The sequence below is a fragment of the Haliotis rufescens genome, unplaced genomic scaffold (assembly GCF_023055435.1).
Source record: "Haliotis rufescens isolate VD_foot unplaced genomic scaffold, xgHalRufe1.0.p SCAF_2, whole genome shotgun sequence".
NCBI lineage: Eukaryota > Metazoa > Mollusca > Gastropoda > Lepetellida > Haliotidae > Haliotis > Haliotis rufescens.
The window spans coordinates 23,836,818-23,855,744 of record NW_025963890.1 but is presented as its reverse complement, the minus strand read 5'-3'; the positions used below and the strand labels follow the sequence as shown (position 1 = coordinate 23,855,744).

Sequence of the window (18,927 nt, the reverse complement as noted above, 5' to 3'; positions counted from 1 at the left end):
AGTATTTCTCTTACTAAGATATTCTTGCCGTATAATATACATTTGATAAGGTTGATGTATACTATCAAAACATTTAAGCAAGACCAATTAAAGACTATTATATGATCGTTATATACACTATGAGTTTATATCCGGCGCTCGGTGAAGCATTTGAAAAGATGGAAACTGTTGATGGATTTCGATTACATCAAATAAGCGACAGAAAACATCGAATAGGGAAGGATAGGGAGTTGAGACTTGGATTGTATAAAAAGTATCGCAGAGCCGTGAATGCTCTGGACGGAGTTCACACCGCTCTTGTAGTATCTGGCATGGGACTCGGTGTAGCGGGTATCGGTTTACTATCAACTATAATCGCCGCGCCTATCGTGCTCGGCATGGAAATAGCCGCTGGAGTCTCGGGACTGGCAGGAATAGCGATAAAATTCATTTCTCGTAGGTTACAAAAGAAAGCATTAAAACACGATAGTATTCGGATACTCGCCGAAGCAAAGTTGAACAGCATTGAGGATCATATTTCGACAGCAATGGCCGATTGTAAGATATCCGAAGATGAGTTTCGTTTAGTGCTGTCGGAGCTCAACAAATACAATAAAATGAAGCAGGAGATTCGATCAAAATCTCGTAAGACCAGTGGTACTAGCGAAGACGAGAAAAAAAAGTTCATAGAAGAGGGGAGGCAACAAGCGCATCAATTATTCCGTGCCAAAACCAAAGAACTGGTTGGAGATTAAAAATAGATTGTTTACTATCGTGTGATTACATTTAGACAAATGCTAACATAAATATATAATAATGGAGAAAGCTATTCAATGGAAAGAATTACCACAAGGTTTTTATTATATCAGTGATGTCAAACCAACCAAATACGGTTATCAATTGTTTCTTATCAATTTACAAAAAGAGTGTAGTTATATAGTCTGGTCTCCTAGTAAAATGAACGAAGAACTTAATAAAAATGTTGAATATCGCTTTATCGATAAAAATAATAAAGAATATTTTTATTACCATTTAGACTCATCTAAAGCAATGATTGGCCCCAGGTATTGGTAGTGGTCCAGAACCATCATTACCTATAAAAATTTATATCATTGACTCCACCTAGAGCCAATTTAACTTAATCTCATGACTATCATTAAATCGCATCATCATTTTGGCATAAAAAATTCCTCCTTTAGTAGCAGTATAGGTATATGAATCCTGCTCCAGTGGAGTTGCAGCAGAACCATCATTACCTATACTACTGGGTGTAGGGTTACATATTCAGGAATGCTATCAACATCCTTGTTGGGTGTGGGGTTACAGATTCAGGAATGCTATCAACATCCGTGTTGGGTGTGGGGTTACAGATTCAGGAATGCTATCAACATCCGTGTTGGGTGTGGGGTTACAGATTCAGGAATGCTATCAACATCCGTGTTGGGTGTGGGGTTACAGGATCAGGAATGCTATCAACATCCGTGTTGGGTGTGGGGTTACAGGATCAGGAATGCTATCAACATCTGTGTAGGGTGTGGGGTTACAGGATCAGGAATGCTATCAACATCTGTGTTGGGTGAGGGGTTACAGAATCAGGAATGCTATCAACATCCGTGTTGGGTTACAGAATCGGGAATGCTATCTACATCCTTGTTGGGTTACAGGATCAGGAATGCTATCAACATCCTTGTTGGGTGTGGGGTTACAGATTCAGGAATGCTATCAACATCCTTGTTGGGTTACAGAATCGGGAATGCTATCTACATCCTTGTTGGGTTACAGGATCAGGAATGCTATCAACATCCGTGTTGGGTTACAGGATCAGGAATGCTATCAACATCCTTGTTGGGTGTGGGGTTACAGAATCGGGAATGCTATCAACATCCGTGTTGGGTGTGGGGTTACAGATTCAGGAATGCTATCAACATCCGTGTTGGGTGTGGGGTTACAGATTCAGGAATGCTATCAACATCCGTGTTGGGTGTGGGGTTACAGGATCAGGAATGCTATCAACATCCGTGTTGGGTGTGGGGTTACAGGATCAGGAATGCTATCAACATCTGTGTAGGGTGTGGGGTTACAGGATCAGGAATGCTATCAACATCTGTGTTGGGTGAGGGGTTACAGAATCAGGAATGCTATCAACATCCGTGTTGGGTTACAGAATCGGGAATGCTATCTACATCCTTGTTGGGTTACAGGATCAGGAATGCTATCAACATCCTTGTTGGGTGTGGGGTTACAGATTCAGGAATGCTATCAACATCCTTGTTGGGTTACAGAATCGGGAATGCTATCTACATCCTTGTTGGGTTACAGGATCAGGAATGCTATCAACATCCGTGTTGGGTTACAGGATCAGGAATGCTATCAACATCCTTGTTGGGTGTGGGGTTACAGAATCGGGAATGCTATCTACATCCTTGTTGGGTTACAGGATCAGGAATGCTATCAACATCCTTGTTGGGTGTGGGGTTACAGAATCGGGAATGCTATCTACATCCTTGTTGGGTTACAGGATCAGGACTGCTATCAACATCCGTGTTGGGTGTGGGGTTACAGAATCGGGAATGCAATCAACATCCTTGTTGGCCTGGGCTTACAGCATCAGGAATGCTATCAACATCCTTGTTGGGTGTGGGGTTACAGAATCAGGAATGCTATCTACATCATTGTTGGCCTGGGCTTACAGCAAAGGGAATTGCTTCACAACAAACAAAGAAACATCATTTGGAAATAAAAAGTTTGCAAAAGACTATTACAGCAAAGGGAATGCTATCTATATCCTTGTTGGCCTAGGCTTACAGCAAAGGGAATGCTATCTACATCCTTGTTGGGTGTGGGGTTACAGCATCGGGAATGCTATCAACATCCTTGATGGCCTGGGGATACAACAGGCTACAGATGCAGTATGTTTATTAAAAGATCAACAATCTATTAATTGCTTCACAACAAACAAAGAAACATCATTTGGAAATAAATATTATGGCATGTGAGTCAGTAAATTTACATACCATGATGATAAACATATAGAGTTCTCATTGACCACCATAACAAAATAGATACTACAATCTTTCACTTTGTGTAAATACTATTGTAATTCCTGAAACAAAGGTCAAACAAAGGTGGCACCTTTTTATAACATAAACATGGTAATTCCCTATACATAGAAACATTAACATCACTGGTACACCATGTGTACACAAACAGGGTGAGCTATAACCCTGAGTGAAACGAGGCTAAGCAGATTCAACAACATGTGGACGTTATGACTGGCCACACGGGAACATGGCATCACTATGTCTGTGAATGATGGATGGGGAAAGACCCCATATATGACATTACTCCCTCTGTGGAGCACAATGGCACCCACCTGATTGCACTGCCTGAAACCTCTGCTGAACGACACTTAGAATACCACTACAGTATATAATCAGCAAACTGTGTGTTCAATACACTGTGTAGGTCTTTTTCTGTTTGATCAATACAAATCCTACAATCCTGATTCTCTGACACGTCTTTCATGGATATGCTACAGTTTTTTGTCATTCTGTCAAAGAAATAAACATGTTATGTAGCTAAGCCATGAACTTTTACATGCCAGAGTAACAATGTATTGAGCAGAAATTCTGCACTGAAGATAACCTCCATTTTATAGTTCCTTAAGCAACTTCTCACTTCCAGTGAAACATTATTAGGAGTAAGATCACATGACTGAACTACATAATTGTTATACACCCAAATATACCGCATCAAATAATGACAAAAACATGATGCATTGGAGGAATGAAAAGGAAGATTCTAAATTGTGGTCTGTGTTATAATTGAAAATTGATATTTTCATTGGCAATCTACTTCTATATATTAATACAGGAGTGAACCTGCATGGTATGATCTAGCTTCTAACACAGAAGGATCATTCCCACCAGACCAATCAGCTCTGAAAACAAAAATGAAGTTCTTTATTGGAGTTCTTTCTGGCAATTCCTGACAATGCAGATTGACCACTGACACCCACAACTTCATCGACACCATCTCAGACTACAAGTAAAATGTCTGAATATATTTATGAATGTAATTAACAAAATTAGGTTATGTCAGAAATAATGATAGATTCTATAGGTCAAAGGTGCAGGGAAATGGAAATATAAAGAACTGAGCAAAAGGATGACGTCAAATGATCCCCTGTAAAGGCACAGGTCAGCAGTGTGCTGAGCTGTGTAATGATCCTGTTCACCAATTGTTCTGCCTTTGTTCTGTGATGAATAATACAAGAGTAATCACACGCCTGTAGTCATGGCAAGTGTTGAGAAGCGTCTGGTGTGTTGATGGAACCATATAAGTGCTTTCCAAACATGTACCTAGTCATATATATGTTCTTGCCATACCATGCAATTCAGTGATCAGATAATCCCTCCCAAAGCTCTACTGGGCTCTGTAGCTTGTGTATCAGCCTTTATGTAAACACTGGTTTGGACAATGTAAATATTTTTCAATGTATGGATGAGAATGTGGGGCACATAGTTCCAACATTTCAGAGTGAACACAAAGCAGACAATAGCGCAAAGGACAAAGTAATTCACTGCACAATATGCAAATGCTGGGGTGTACACACAGCTTACACTTGGCTGGTTGGTTGGTTTGTTGTTTAACGCCACACTCAGCAATATTCCAGCTATATGATGGCGGTCTGTAAATAATTGTGACTGGACCAGACAATCCAGTGATTAATATCATGAACATCGATCCACGCAATTGGGATCCATGACATGCATCAACCTAGTCAGCGAGTCTGACCACCTCTTACAACAAGCATAGATGCCTTTTGCGGCAAGCATGGGTTGCTGAAGACCTATTCTACCTCTGATCTTACACTTAGTACTCATATTTGGTCCCTATATTTGAGTGTTAGTCATGATGCCTCAATCAACCTAGAAACTACTACTAATGGACATCAAGATTCATACAGGTCTGTGGACTTGGAAGACCATTGACCCTTTATCTAGTTAGAAGCTGAAAAAATGATTTTTCCACATCATGTACAACAGCCAGACAGCTACTAATCATGGTCATTATGATTCATACAAAGTTTCAGCTTTCTGGCTTTGTGACATTTTTTGATCGAATGCTTTGCTACCTTTATCAATTGACTTGTTTTTAACTACAAAAAAGAAATAGGAATTTTGATACAAAGAAGAAAATAATACCTTTTCTTTGTCATCTATCTCCAAAAAAGGTTTCAACTTTATATATACTCTTCAAAAAAAAGAAACTTAACACTGACTTTCAAAATGTAATATAATGCGATTGTTTCAAAATAGGACACAGAAACCATAATTTAAACACTGTTTGAAGATCAATGTACACAATGTTAAAAACATTAATCGTGTCATCTAGACAGACACACGTACACGATACAGTTAAAGTCACAAGGGTACAGAAAATGTCAGTATCGGTTGTGCCCACCACGTGCATCAATCACCGCTTGACACTGACGACCCATAGATGCAATCAAGTTGTCAATAACATGCTGTTGGATGTGCTGCCATTCATGCTGAAGTGCATCAAGAAGCGCCAGAAGTGTTTGGGGCGGTGGATTCCTTCTGCGAACACGTCGATCCAACTCGTCCCACAGATGCTCAATCGGGGACAAATCTGGTGACCGGGCTGGCCAAGGTAATGTCTGGATGTTGTTGTGCTGTAAGAAGTCCTGACAAACACGTGCAATATGCGGTCGAGCGTTGTCCTGCTGGAACTTTCCGCCATGAACGTTGACGTGAGGATGAACGTAAGGCTGTAGGATCAAGTCTCTGTAACGCACACCTGTCAATGTACCTGTCACATGCTTGAGAGGCGTCCTACCACAGTGCCATTCCGGCCCATACCATGACACTCCCGCCGCCAAATGGGACAACCTGCTGCACACAGTTGGGGGCGTAACGTTCACCCCGACGTCTGTAGACGCGTGCGCGCCCATCAGCACGTGTGAGTAGGAAAAGTGGCCTTGTCAGTAAACAGTACATTTCTCCACCTTGCACGTGCCCATCTAACCCTCTGTTGGCACCAAAAGCAGACGGTCCGCCAGATGACGTGGGGTCAATACATGACGTCGAACAGGTCTTCGTGCAAAAGGTCCAGCCTTCCTCAGCAGGGGGGCCTGCATGCCTAAATGCAGGATCCTGTGCTGCACGTTTTTTACAGGCGGTTGTGTTTGGATGAAGCTGTAAAATTGATCCCCAAACGCTACGTTTATGTGCTTTGCATGTGTTTTCGCTAATTATAGACACATCATCTTTCTGTTTGACTTATTTGGTTCTCATTTAATGTAATTATTTTAGATATTTGGCAAAAAGTGGTTTTACATCTATGTCAAGTTTCTTTTTTTGAAGAGTATATTTATACAATTTGTTTTCCAATAAATGTATCTATAGTACTAAATTTACCGTCACGTTTATGTCATTTCTCTCAGTATTTATGCAGCTGTTTCAGAGAGATTAGACTTCACAACCATTGACATTTCAATAAGCATATACCTAACATCTGTCAAGACATATTTGTCCTAGTGTTTGCAGGGATCAGCTTCACAGGCTGGAAATTCAAAATGTCTCTTGTATCAGGCTATTGAGAAATCACTTTTCACTTTTATTTCAGAGCAATATTTCAATACAAATGGATGACTGCAGCCAAACAAAACTGTGACAGGTAAAAATCTCATCATTCAAAACCTCTGAATCAATAAATCAATATCTCTCATCTGCTAGACCGGAGGAGAAAACAAAATTGAAGAATTCAGTGAGAAAATGCCCCGAATGTGATTGGTGGTGTGAGAAGACTGAGGAAAATTGAACTTCGATGAGATTATTTTCTGCAGCAACAACTTCCCCAAGGTCCTTGTCAAAGCTCTCAGATGGCAACTAGGCCACAATGTGTCTGTACTATCCTGAACCAGCAGTTGAGGGAAGACCTTCATGTCTACAGTGCAGGCATGCTTATCTACTGCCCCAAACCATCAACATATTTACAACCAGAGATTCAAAAGGAATATACCACATGATGGTTTTAATGCTTTGAACTTCATTTTGTACCTAGAACATGACAAGTAGGGACACATGACATGACATGTGCACTGCAGTATTGCTTGTGGTGACCTTAAGGCTTACAAAAATAGAGCCTCTGATGTTTTGCATCAAACCCAGCTTAAGAAAATCTCAACACAAGTGTACTTAACAAGATAACTGTATAATCATGGGAATATCTTAACATACTAACTTACAGATGGAAAAAAGAATGATTTCAGTTCAAAGCATAAATCAAAAACTTTTTCAAATGGAACAAGAGTTTGCCAGTAACGTGGCTATATCCCCCTCCTTGTTGCAGAATTGATGACATAATTAAATCTTAACAAACCCTAACCTTTTTTTAACCAAGGTGGAACTTGTCATGGAAATTGTAAAAAAAAAGAAGAGTTTGGAACCTAAGTCCATCTTGTTGCCATGGAAATGTAAAAAATAAAAAATTCTAAAATTTCTAAATAGCAAAAGGCACCAGTTCAGCATGTACTTGACAGACCTGCAAAGTTTGATGAAAAAATATTGAACGGTTTCTGAGTTATACTCCAGAAACAAAACGTGATGGACGGACGGAGCCTGTTTCTATATCCCCCGCCAACTTTGTTGGGCGGGGGATAAAAATATCCATTACAGACACTCTTTAGATATTAACATAAACTGAAATTGTCAATTATTAAGTCAAAATATAAGTTGATTCTTCAGTAACAACCTGTTCTTATAATACCAGTGATACTATATTTTTAGTTTACCCTTTGAAATAAGGATAAATGCAAGTACAAATTGAGTAGAGGTAAACCTGTTTTTGAACTGAGACAACTGTGTCACATGTAGATATTTAGTGAGAATATTATCTTCTTGTCTATGTCATAATATATTTACAACACTCTTGCAGAAATTCAAATATTATGCGTGAGAGAGCAAATCACAAATATGGACATGAATATGGTATTCATTTATTACCATAGGAAATATCAAACAATAGTTATCATTAGGGTAGAGAATTAATGGATGAACTTCTTTATTTATGAGGTACTAAAAAAATGTTGTGTTCCTCATAACAAATAAGTTGACATCCATAAATTCTCTTCCTTATGAGTATCACTTCTAAATGCCTTTCAAAGACTTAATAGTTATCATTTTTAATAATTCTAAAAATACTACCTCAATGACATCATTGTCAGTCCTCTTCACTGTCAGCTATACAGCCCAAGGCGCTCTCATGCATGAAGGCGGAAATACCTCTTTCTAAACATCAATCAAGTACTTCTGATGTAATAGAGGTAGTATTCTAAGAATTATTAACAATGATAACTATATTGTTTGATAATTCTTACAAATCTTCCACCTCTTTTACATCATTGTCAGAAAATACCAGAGGGAAAGTCGGGTTCTACCTCTAGTACACTCCCTGTATAGTTGACAGCAATTCCTATAACTTCCAGTGATTCCTTCATATAAACCTGCTTCAAATCCCCAAGAGTTTTACATCCATTGAATTGCTTCTAGAATCGTGCAGTAGACCACCTCCATGGTCTGGTGGTAGAGTGTCCGCTAGGAGAGCGGAAGGTCCAGGGTTCGATCCGGCCGTGTCATACCAAAAGACGTTAAAAGATGGAACTTGTTGTTACCCTGTCTGGCGTTCAACATTAAGGGGCTAAAACAAGTCAGCTCGGGAGTCAGTATACTGTGTCTGCGTGGGGTATTCATGTGAGACTGCGGCATGGTATCTCAGTGGGCTAGCACTAAAAATCGGTATCAGTCCGGACTAGTACAAGCAGCCACACTATATAAGTGCAATAATCTTGGACGCAACGTTAAGCCCCATTTCACCTCACCTCACCTTGAATCGTGCTGTAGAATAATCAGTCAATATGTGATACCTTCTTTAGAACTACTGTTATATTGCTGATATTCCTTTTAATGATTATCCCTGTAGTCATTATGGATATCATTATGTTTACTTTTATGTCACCTACGGTCTTTTACTACAAGTTTTGATGTCACTTCAGCTTTATGACGTCACTTCCCGTCTTTTATTGGTGGGCACACCATTCTGTCAGTTCTGCTTTAACTGTACATGAATGCCTCCCCCCCACCCCCCCCCCCCCCCACCCAAGAAAAATAATAATTTAAAACAGTTTAAAATGTTTGGACATACAACTGATCAACTTCATCATAGCTGATTATTTCAGATAAACAGCAAGTGATAGTTTCCTGGACATTGAAGTAAAAACATAATAACAAACATATATTCAATTTAATATCTCACTCACTTATAAAAGACAACCTTAACTTAAAAGACAGGCCATCACCTGAGTATTTACAAGGTCTGTGTGACGCCATAGCCCTTGTCATAGCGGGAGTACTCGCAATAAACATTGCCGTTCAAAAACATATGATCCAACGATAATATAAATCATTTTTTTAAACATTTAAAATGGTGTGTGGGTTAAATGGTGTTTAGAACATTGTATTGAAAAGTATCATGACATGTCAGCTAAATATGAGCTCAAAATAAAGCAGGTTTAAGATTATAAGCATTTAGAAGTGATACACAGAAGAAAGAGAAGGAAGAGAATTTATGGCTGTCAACTTCTTTATTATGAGGAACACAATGTTTCAGAGTATATACTTACTACTTCATCAGGTGAAAGAGAACTTTAGTGAAACACAAGCATGGTTTTGGTGATCGCAGCCAAGCATCATAATTAGGGAAATTTGGATCAAAATGTCTAAAAATGGATATTGTGATGATAAGAAACGTCACCCAAAATAACATTGCATGAAAAGTTGTCTTTAAATATCTGGGTAATTTTTTTCCAAGTTCCTAAAATTTAACATTACCTTGTCCGGAAAAATGAAATTTGATGATAAAAAAACAAAGGGGATGACAATAAAACCGATCGTCCAAACGCATCACGGCAACGGCTATGGTAACCCGATGCACGTGAGTTCCCCCATTTCTTGCCCTATAAAAATTCACCAAGATCGGATAATACCTCACTTCTTTCCAAACATCAATCAACTACCAAGATCAGATAACATTCATTCATTATTGAATTGCTAACACATGCCAAGATTGACAAGAAATCAGCAACACCAAGCCCTTGGAGGATTGCAAGCTTGACAAACCGCCCGGCAAGTAGCCAATGCATTTCAAGTCCCAAAAGGACCATATACAGGCTCCAGCAATGGTACCAGACCACCAACACTACAGATGAACGACCACGTAGTGACAGACCAAGGGTCACTACCCGACGTCAGGATCGTCAGATTGTGCGACAGCATCTTCAAGATCGCTTTGTTACTGCTGTGGAAACTGCTCGACAGACCATGGGAACACACCAGCAACACATTAGTGAGGACACCGTGCGTCGACAATTGACGAGCAGACACCTCCACTGCACAGGCCACACCGAGGACCCATTCTAACACCACATCATCGCCGGGACTGTCTTCAAATGGGCAACACAGCACCAGCATTGGTGCCACCAGCAGTGGAGAAGTGTCCTCTTCTCAGACGAGAGCCGTTACTGTATCTCAACAGCAGATGGCAGAGAGAGAGAGTCTGGCGACGCTGTAGGGATCCTTATTCGGATACTTGTGTTGTTGAGAGAGACTCGTGGGATGGTCCGAGCATCATGGTGTGGGGTGGAATTGGTCTTGCACAGAGAGTCGGCCCTGTCTACCAGAACATCGGTCTAGGGAGAGGCAACGGTTTCACAGCAGCAGCTCGGTACATGGATCAAGTCTTGAGACCACACGCCATACCTCATTTGGCACGTCGCCGCAACCACGAGTTTCAGCATGATAACACCCGTGCCTACACTGCGAGAGCAACAAGAGACTTCTTTCAGCAGAATGGCATCAGAACCATGCAGTGGCCTGCCCTCAGTCCTGATTTAAATCCCATTGAGCACCTGTGGGATGAGATTCAAAGAGGGCTGAATGACGTCCGACCAAGGCCGACAACTGCAGCTGAACAGCATCAGGCATTCACCAGAGAGTGGGCTCAAGTGCCTATGGCCTTCATCAACCGCCTTATCCATTCCATGTAACGACGTTGCACGGCAGTCATCAATGCACATGACGGATACACGAGATACTGACTTGTGGTGTCATTTTCTCAGAGACTAGTGTTGTGTTTCTCTTTAAGAACATTTGACACTTTAATTTCAACCTCGATGATCAATTTTGCCAAGTTTCATTTTCTTAAAATGCCTCAGAGTATGTTTTCAGTGTTTGGACAAATAAGATTTCTCATATATCTATCCATGGTGATGTTTCTTTTGCAGTTCAGTATATTTACATATCTTACACAGGATATTATTGTCCAATTAATTTTACATAAGTGGAATTTGTTACATTCCATACACAAATTGTATGTGGGCCGAGAGGAGAGAGAAATTCCACACAGGAGGCGCTACAGCCAAGTAGCTGAAATCAACCCCAAGATTACATTTGCACTAGGGAATAGGATCCTGTTGACCAAATATCTTCGGCAAGAAAATATCCTTGGAGAGCAAAAACTGGGCAACTAGGGAAGATGAACCTGTTGAATGTCTTTCAGAGTGAGTTAAGTTAGCATGTGATGTTCTCATTGGTAGAATGCACCAACTGAAGAGACAAAACAGAATAAACCCAAACTGTCCCAGCCAGCTGTGATCCAAAGTCTGGCTACCCTGCAGGAAAAGTTTGTAGTTCTCACCACTGACAAGGCCTAAAATAATGTAATCATTATTTGAAAGCATCATAACATTAGTCATTTGATCAAAGAACTTTGTATAAGTAACATATCAAAAAATGCCACATATAAGGCCAATATAATAACTGAAGACAAAATCTGCCAAAAACATTCTTCAGTACTATCAACTTTGGCTTAACTCTAAAACCTGAAGATATGTTCATTCCTCTTTTGTATTGGATTCCAAGGCTCCACAAAAAAATGTATAAAGAGAGATATATTGCTGGGGCCAGTAAATGTACCATCAAATTCCGGTCTCGAAGATTAAAGGTAATCCTTAATACAATCAAAGAAGGACTTGCGGAATTAAAACCATGTGGATTCTTAAAAACTCCAAGGATCTGCTTGAATATTTGTAATCTTAGAAAAGAACTTTTGATTTTTCAACCTTGTACACCACAATCCCATACAACAAACTTAAGGGCAAACTTCATTCCTTGATCCATGGGGCACTGGTCATCTGTATCTTTAAAGGTACAAGACAACTTGTTTGAAAAGTAATCTATGCACATGTGTGAAGCGCTGGACTTCCTCATGGGCAACATCTATGTGAAATATGGGGATAGGACATTTAGGCAAGAAGTAGACATTCTCAAGGGCCCCAATTGTTACTCCTGCATTGCTGATATGGTTCTTTATGCATACGAGTCAGGATATCTCCTTGGATTGGCAATACTAAAACAAGACTATATGGCCAAGAAGTTCAACTGAAGCTTCAAGTATATCGATGATCTGATATCGTGCAATAACCATCAAACAGTCAATTCCCTTCCACTGATGTAAGCTCATAATAAAAGAGGCTATTTATGTCATATTTAGACATGCGCATGAAGAGTCATAGTGACAAAGAACTATCAACAAAACTGTAGGACAAGAGGATGACTTCAACTGTCCAATAGTCAACTTTCCCTTCATATCGAGAAATGTTTCAGCAGCTCCAATGTTTGGTGTCTTCATTTGGTGTACAATTGAGCATGCACTTTTAAAAAGATTTCAAAGAGCATCATATGACTCTTGCTCAAAAGCTGTTTGATCAAGGTTACAACTCTCAAGGCCTAAGCTTTTAAAATCTTTATGGTAGACATGTGGAGGACATTTTGAAATTTGATGTATCAGTGACAAAAATCATGTCTGATCCAATGCCCTATTTTGCCTTGTTCGATATATATGCATGTTCCTGTGTTGTTTTTCTGCAAACAATTGACTTACCTTGGCATGTGTTTGACACAAACTGGTTGAAAATCTTAGTAGCCTATGGACTACTAGTTCCATGGATGACACAGTTATGAGTGGATTTATTCATCTAACATCATTACGATCATGCAACAAAATATGGAAGTATGATGATGCAACAAAACAGTATAATTGATGTGTCCTGGAGTGTGTGTTACAAGGGCATGTACACTGTGGATTATCAGAAAACCTCGACAACTGATGCAAGCATTAGTCGAGGACAGACATGGAAATGATAGGTTATCAAGGTATCAAATGGAAGTAACTCCGCATGCTGCCAACAAGGGGGATGCCAGCTTCATTACAGCCATCAGCCTTCAGACAAGTGGCCACTACCATGTCTAGCATGTCCACACTTCCAGCCACCAGCTGCCATCTTGAGGATGCACATCTTGTCATGCAAGGTTACAGTGAGCCAGCATATAACCTTACCATGACATACAGTTGCACCACTTTCTACAGGGTAGGAACTGCATATTGTTACACATGAAGCTCTTACATTACAAGGCATTTGGTAACTTATATCAATATTATGTCAATGCTTTTAACCTTTATAAAATGTTTGATGGAACTGGATGTGGAAAAGTTCTTCACAAAGCGCTATTTATCTCTTTTCATACATTTTCACTTTGATGAATCAGTTAACTCCAGCTGTTTGTTTTTTATTTAACACTACACACAGTAATATTCCAGCAATATGATGGAGGTCTATAAAGATTCATGTTTGAGCTGGACAATCCAGTGGTATTATTATGATCAAAGTCCCACTTTGTCGAGGTTTGGTGACACACAACCACCCAATGACATGAATGTTTTTGTTTGTTTGTTTGTTGTTTAACGCCACACTCAGCAATATTCCAGCTATATGATGGCGGTCTGTAAAATAATCCAGCCTGGACCAGACAATCCAGTGATTGACATCATGAGCATTGATCCATGCAATTGGGATTGATGACATGTATGAACCAAGTCAGCGAGCCTGACCACCCGATCCCGTTAGTCGCCTTTTACGACATGAATGACCATAGACTAACACTAAGTCTCTGGAAGTATATAATTTTGATAGAAACAAACAACTCCCTTTAAAATGAAAAGGAACCTCAATGAGATTGGGAGATTCAGATCCGGACCTGAGGAAAATCTAGACTTGCTTCAAACAGAGTTGCATCATTACAGTAAAGGGTGGGCAGAAGGGAAAATAATGTGGTTCAGGAACTGTGAGACAGACTAGCATGACCAGTGCACACCACAAAATATCTATGACTACTGAAATATCTGTGTTGTCTTAACATTTGATATCCATGTTGAGAAACTGTAATCAAGGATCATTGAGGGCCAATACAACATGTACCAGCAGAGATGCAAAATATCATGGTATGCACCACTAGGAAGTCGTGACACCCTCGATAAACAAACAATATAGAAATGTGAAAACACTAAAGCTACCTGGTATTTTGTGGACGTTTGTTATAGCGGTCAGGATCATGCTTGAAAGTGTCTCTCAAATGCCAAACATGACAATTATGATTTGAAGATGAACAACTATTTATAATTAACTTAAACAAATTTTGGAGTGCCACCATTAGATGACTTTAAAAAGGCATGTTATAAGTCATCTCTTTGTTTCTATTTCTATATTGAGACATGAAACATTTTTCTCCATTTCTGTCTGTTGTTCAACTTCATTTGAACAACATTGTAAGCCAATCGTACCATTTTATCCATAGATTTTTTACAGTAACAAAGACGTCATTGAAGGTAAATGTCATGACTTGAAAAGAAACGCCTAACATACCACTCAAAATTGTGAAGGCAGACACACAAGAAGGCTATTTTGGTCCTTAGCAAATGTTGAGTAGTATAGAATACATCACTTTGTGTAAGGTTTGACGACAGCTAAATTACTGGGTGTGGGGAAACACTGAAGCATTCAAGCTCCAGTAAACTCTGATGCAAGTATAGAAGACATCACCTCCAATCAATATCACAGTGTCTTTCTCCAAATTGAAAGTGAAGACCTCATTTTACATGGTATGAACTCCCTTAATCATTTATAGGCATGTGGTGAGGAGAAAATTTACGGTGAAATGTCAAACGATGTTGAAGAATAATACAATTTTCTTTCATTTGGCATCTTCTAAATTCCATATACTTTATGTCACCATGCCAGCTTAATTTCAGGGATGAAATCTTTTGTCTTGCTTCTCTTCTAATTACCAATAGATAGAAACTGGTCAAAGTAAAGAAACATTTCTGAAGCAACATTTTTCAGAAACCATTAACACTATAGAGTAATTAAACATTCACTTCCAACGAACCAACTCTGCTGCTATATCATTGGAAGCATGATCATTGTAGACAATTGAAGAGATCAAATTGCTGACTGAATTAAAGTAATGTAATTTGGTTTGAACAAACACTTTGTTGATTCTTCAACTCCCTTTCCTTGGTGGCTGGCTTCTTGCAGATCCATTGTTACATGAAATGACAGGAACATGCAATTTGCTCTAACCTTCATACATATCATGTATTTTTCATCATCATTCTGCTCTGTGCAGAGACTTCCAAGTTAACAGTGCACATGTATACATGTTTTCCTGCATTACTTCACTGCCTGGGGCACAGCCAAAGAGGAACTCTCTACACTCTGTCTGTTGCACAATATTGATCGAGCCAAGATATCCTCTCTGTGGTGGTAATGACAAAATGAAATTAAGGACCTCCAGGAGATGCTATAAAACTTGTAATGGCTACTTGCAAAAAATGACAAGGGTGAGGAATAGTAAGAAGGTGAGGAACCAGGATCCAATAGCAGTCCTGGGTTTGATGTCCCTGTTTTATGATGGTTCTAGATCGAAGGTGGTGGGTGTGAGTGTAACATGTGGCATCGAGCAAAACAGGTGCGGCTATAAAACAACATTGGGGAACAATCAAAACGAAGTAAAAGTTTACAAATAAAATTTGACATAAAACAAGGTTTTTATTTCCCCTATTTGTTTTTACTATTCTAGATTTTTCAATCAATACAAGTGCAAATATAACACACCTTAAAAGTCATACAATGGCAGTCTATCAGAAATGCTTCTGAAAGTTGTTGAAGTATTCAATATGTTGGATAGTGTAAAATATACAAGAACAGGATTATAAGGAAGATATTGATTTCTCATAAATATTCACAACATTACTCCTTGTATGTGGACAAAGTAGACAGTCTCTGAAACATCACTGCAAATATTGACCTTAAAGTCTGTTCCTAAAACCCCAGGATCAAAGTAAACATGGCTGATATTTTGTGTTTACACACATATCTCAGAGCGTTTGAAAATGTTGCAAATGTGATCTTTCCACAATGCAAAAACTGGCACCAAAACAATATCCATACAGAAGGACACATTTCCTATTCAGTTTTACCATTTTTGCTTTGGAAATGAAGAATATATAACCATTCATTCTCCTTAATAGTTATGTTCAGTATACTATGGACCTATTCATGTCAGTCACTGGCTAATAGTAGCTAATACTTTGTTAAGAATGGAAACAACAGACACCAACAAACATGAACATTTATCACAGTAAAATATCAGCTCTGTTAAGTTATGACCTTCTAAAACAGCATCACATAAAGCAGGAATTTTACCAAAAGTGGATAATTGTCATACACATGTACTCCATTTGAATCCCTTGGATGCACACACACTGGATCAGATTCACGGGTATATTGTTACATTTGTCAAACACTGAACCTTTAGCTGGGGACTTTATACATACACAATAGGTTTGCATTAGGAAATAACTTGGTTTTCATGTTTCATTGATTTTTGAGGTAGGACTGGCACACACAATAAATCTGCAACCAGAAACAACCAGTACCATAGAATCTCTGAATTACAGGTGAGAGGAAGGTGACATGCAACATTTGATTTTTGTGTCAAGTAATTAAACATTAATCTAACAATAGTATTTCAATTAGAAAATATGTGAAGCAGAAACCTTATTGGAAATCATTGATGTCTTAATAACCAAAACATGTTTTTTGTAGGCAAATAATCATCTGAGCTTTTCATCAATGAACTTAATCAAGATAAAGTGTTTAACAAGTAATGAAATAAAACAAGTTTCACAACCGATTGTAGTTTGTTTTTCAGAGCAACTTGGGACCTGAAGTAGTGAATAATACCTACACCCATCACATCAATCACTGGGATGGCTTAAGTAATTACAGCCAGGGAGCAGTAATCAAATATACACTCTGAAAATAGACTTCAACAATGGAAAGTAGAAAACAAGGGGGGAAAAATCTATTGTGAGGCATAGGAAAACTTCGTCTTTCGAAGAGTAGAAATATTTTATTCTAAGCAGCTGAGTCTGGAGAAATCATTTTGAACTTGCCATAAATCCTCTTTCAATTTGTTAACTGTTTAATATTCATTGATTACAAACTTGATTCCATATAACTATATCCATGGTTATATATGATATGTCTTTATGGATACGTGGAATCAGTACATCTTGGAAACTCAATAATTGATTAATTAACCTTGAGATATATGGAGTTGTCAGAGACTATATACATTTTTGAGTGTACAACTTGATCAGTTTTTGTATGTTAAAGAGCAGCTTTTGACTATATTCTTCATAAAAACACATATTACATATGATATTTTAGGTGTTAAACGAGACATCGGTCTACCAATGCATTATGAGTTGTCATGTGATGATACAAAACACGATACGTTAATTTCAGTATTGATACAAGATGATACACTTGCTGATATAAATTTCAAATTCACTACTAAAAATAGATGCTTTGAACATGTCCTTTTGAACCTCCTCTGAAATATTTATTTCATGAAGTTTCCATGCCGTCTGACATAAATATGCATATTGCGATATGTATCGTATCGTGACCCATGGAACATGATATATATCATATCGTGGCCTTGTTGTATCGTTTCAGCCCTTTAATTTCTGGTAAAAAAAGACAAAATCATGCAACAACTTATCTTGACCTTGGCCCTATCTATCATTCCTCTTTGTGGTTGAAAACCCTCAGCGGCACAAAACAAATTCAAGTTCAGCAACAAGAAACAGGGGCTCCTGTGTCCTGTGGTCATGTACCATACCTCTACTGCTGGGTTTCATCAAGGTACTTAACACATTATGACCTATGTAACTTTGACCTTACGTCCCACATTTCAGTTGATTGACCTGACGTATGACTGAAAACCAACAGTCCTCACCTACAAACAGTGACACACTCCAAACAAAACACATATCAAATACGGTTGACCAACACAGACCACAAACATTCTACAACTTATCATGTAAGTCCCAGTCAGTGCCAACATACAATTTCCACAGATATGTTTAGTACAAGTGGGAGTGTCCTACTCTTGTGGACTGTATGTTCGAGAATGTTCGTGTAATAACACTATCTTGGCACAAATCCCAACAAAAAGCCTTCTGATCCAGTTAGATGTGATGGCATTAGGAAGTGCACAATCAGGAAGGGTCTGCATGACATCTGAGTGACAAGTGCTCAATGCATTACATCAAGCATCTCCAGCTATTCCATAGGTTAGTAAAGCTGACTTATTGATCCCAGATCACTGATATGTATCATTAGGTCTGGTCGAAAGGCATGACCACAATTACCGATGGGTATATGGTGTGCATGACATCATGGTGTCAAACCGATCATCGCAGACTAGCGGGAACTGACTGCTGAATCATATCCAGTAGGAATCCTATTCCGGAATGTTATTCTACACTGATCGAGTCAGCTTTCTAAAAGATAAATTACTCTCTACGTAAGACAATAATTCAATATTTGAGTAAGTGAGCTGGGCAGCTTGATGTTGGAGGAAAGCCCGAAATGATGCAGGTCTTGGACGTTTAAAA

At 38.9% G+C, this 18,927-nt stretch overlaps 1 protein-coding gene across 6 annotated transcripts in view; it reads right to left on the bottom strand.

Annotated features, from left to right (window-relative positions):
- The window catches only part of LOC124146190 (otoferlin-like), a 243,900-nt gene that overhangs the window by 188,855 nt on the left and 36,118 nt on the right, over window positions 1-18,927 (bottom strand). The gene's annotated exons all lie outside the window — the stretch shown is intronic.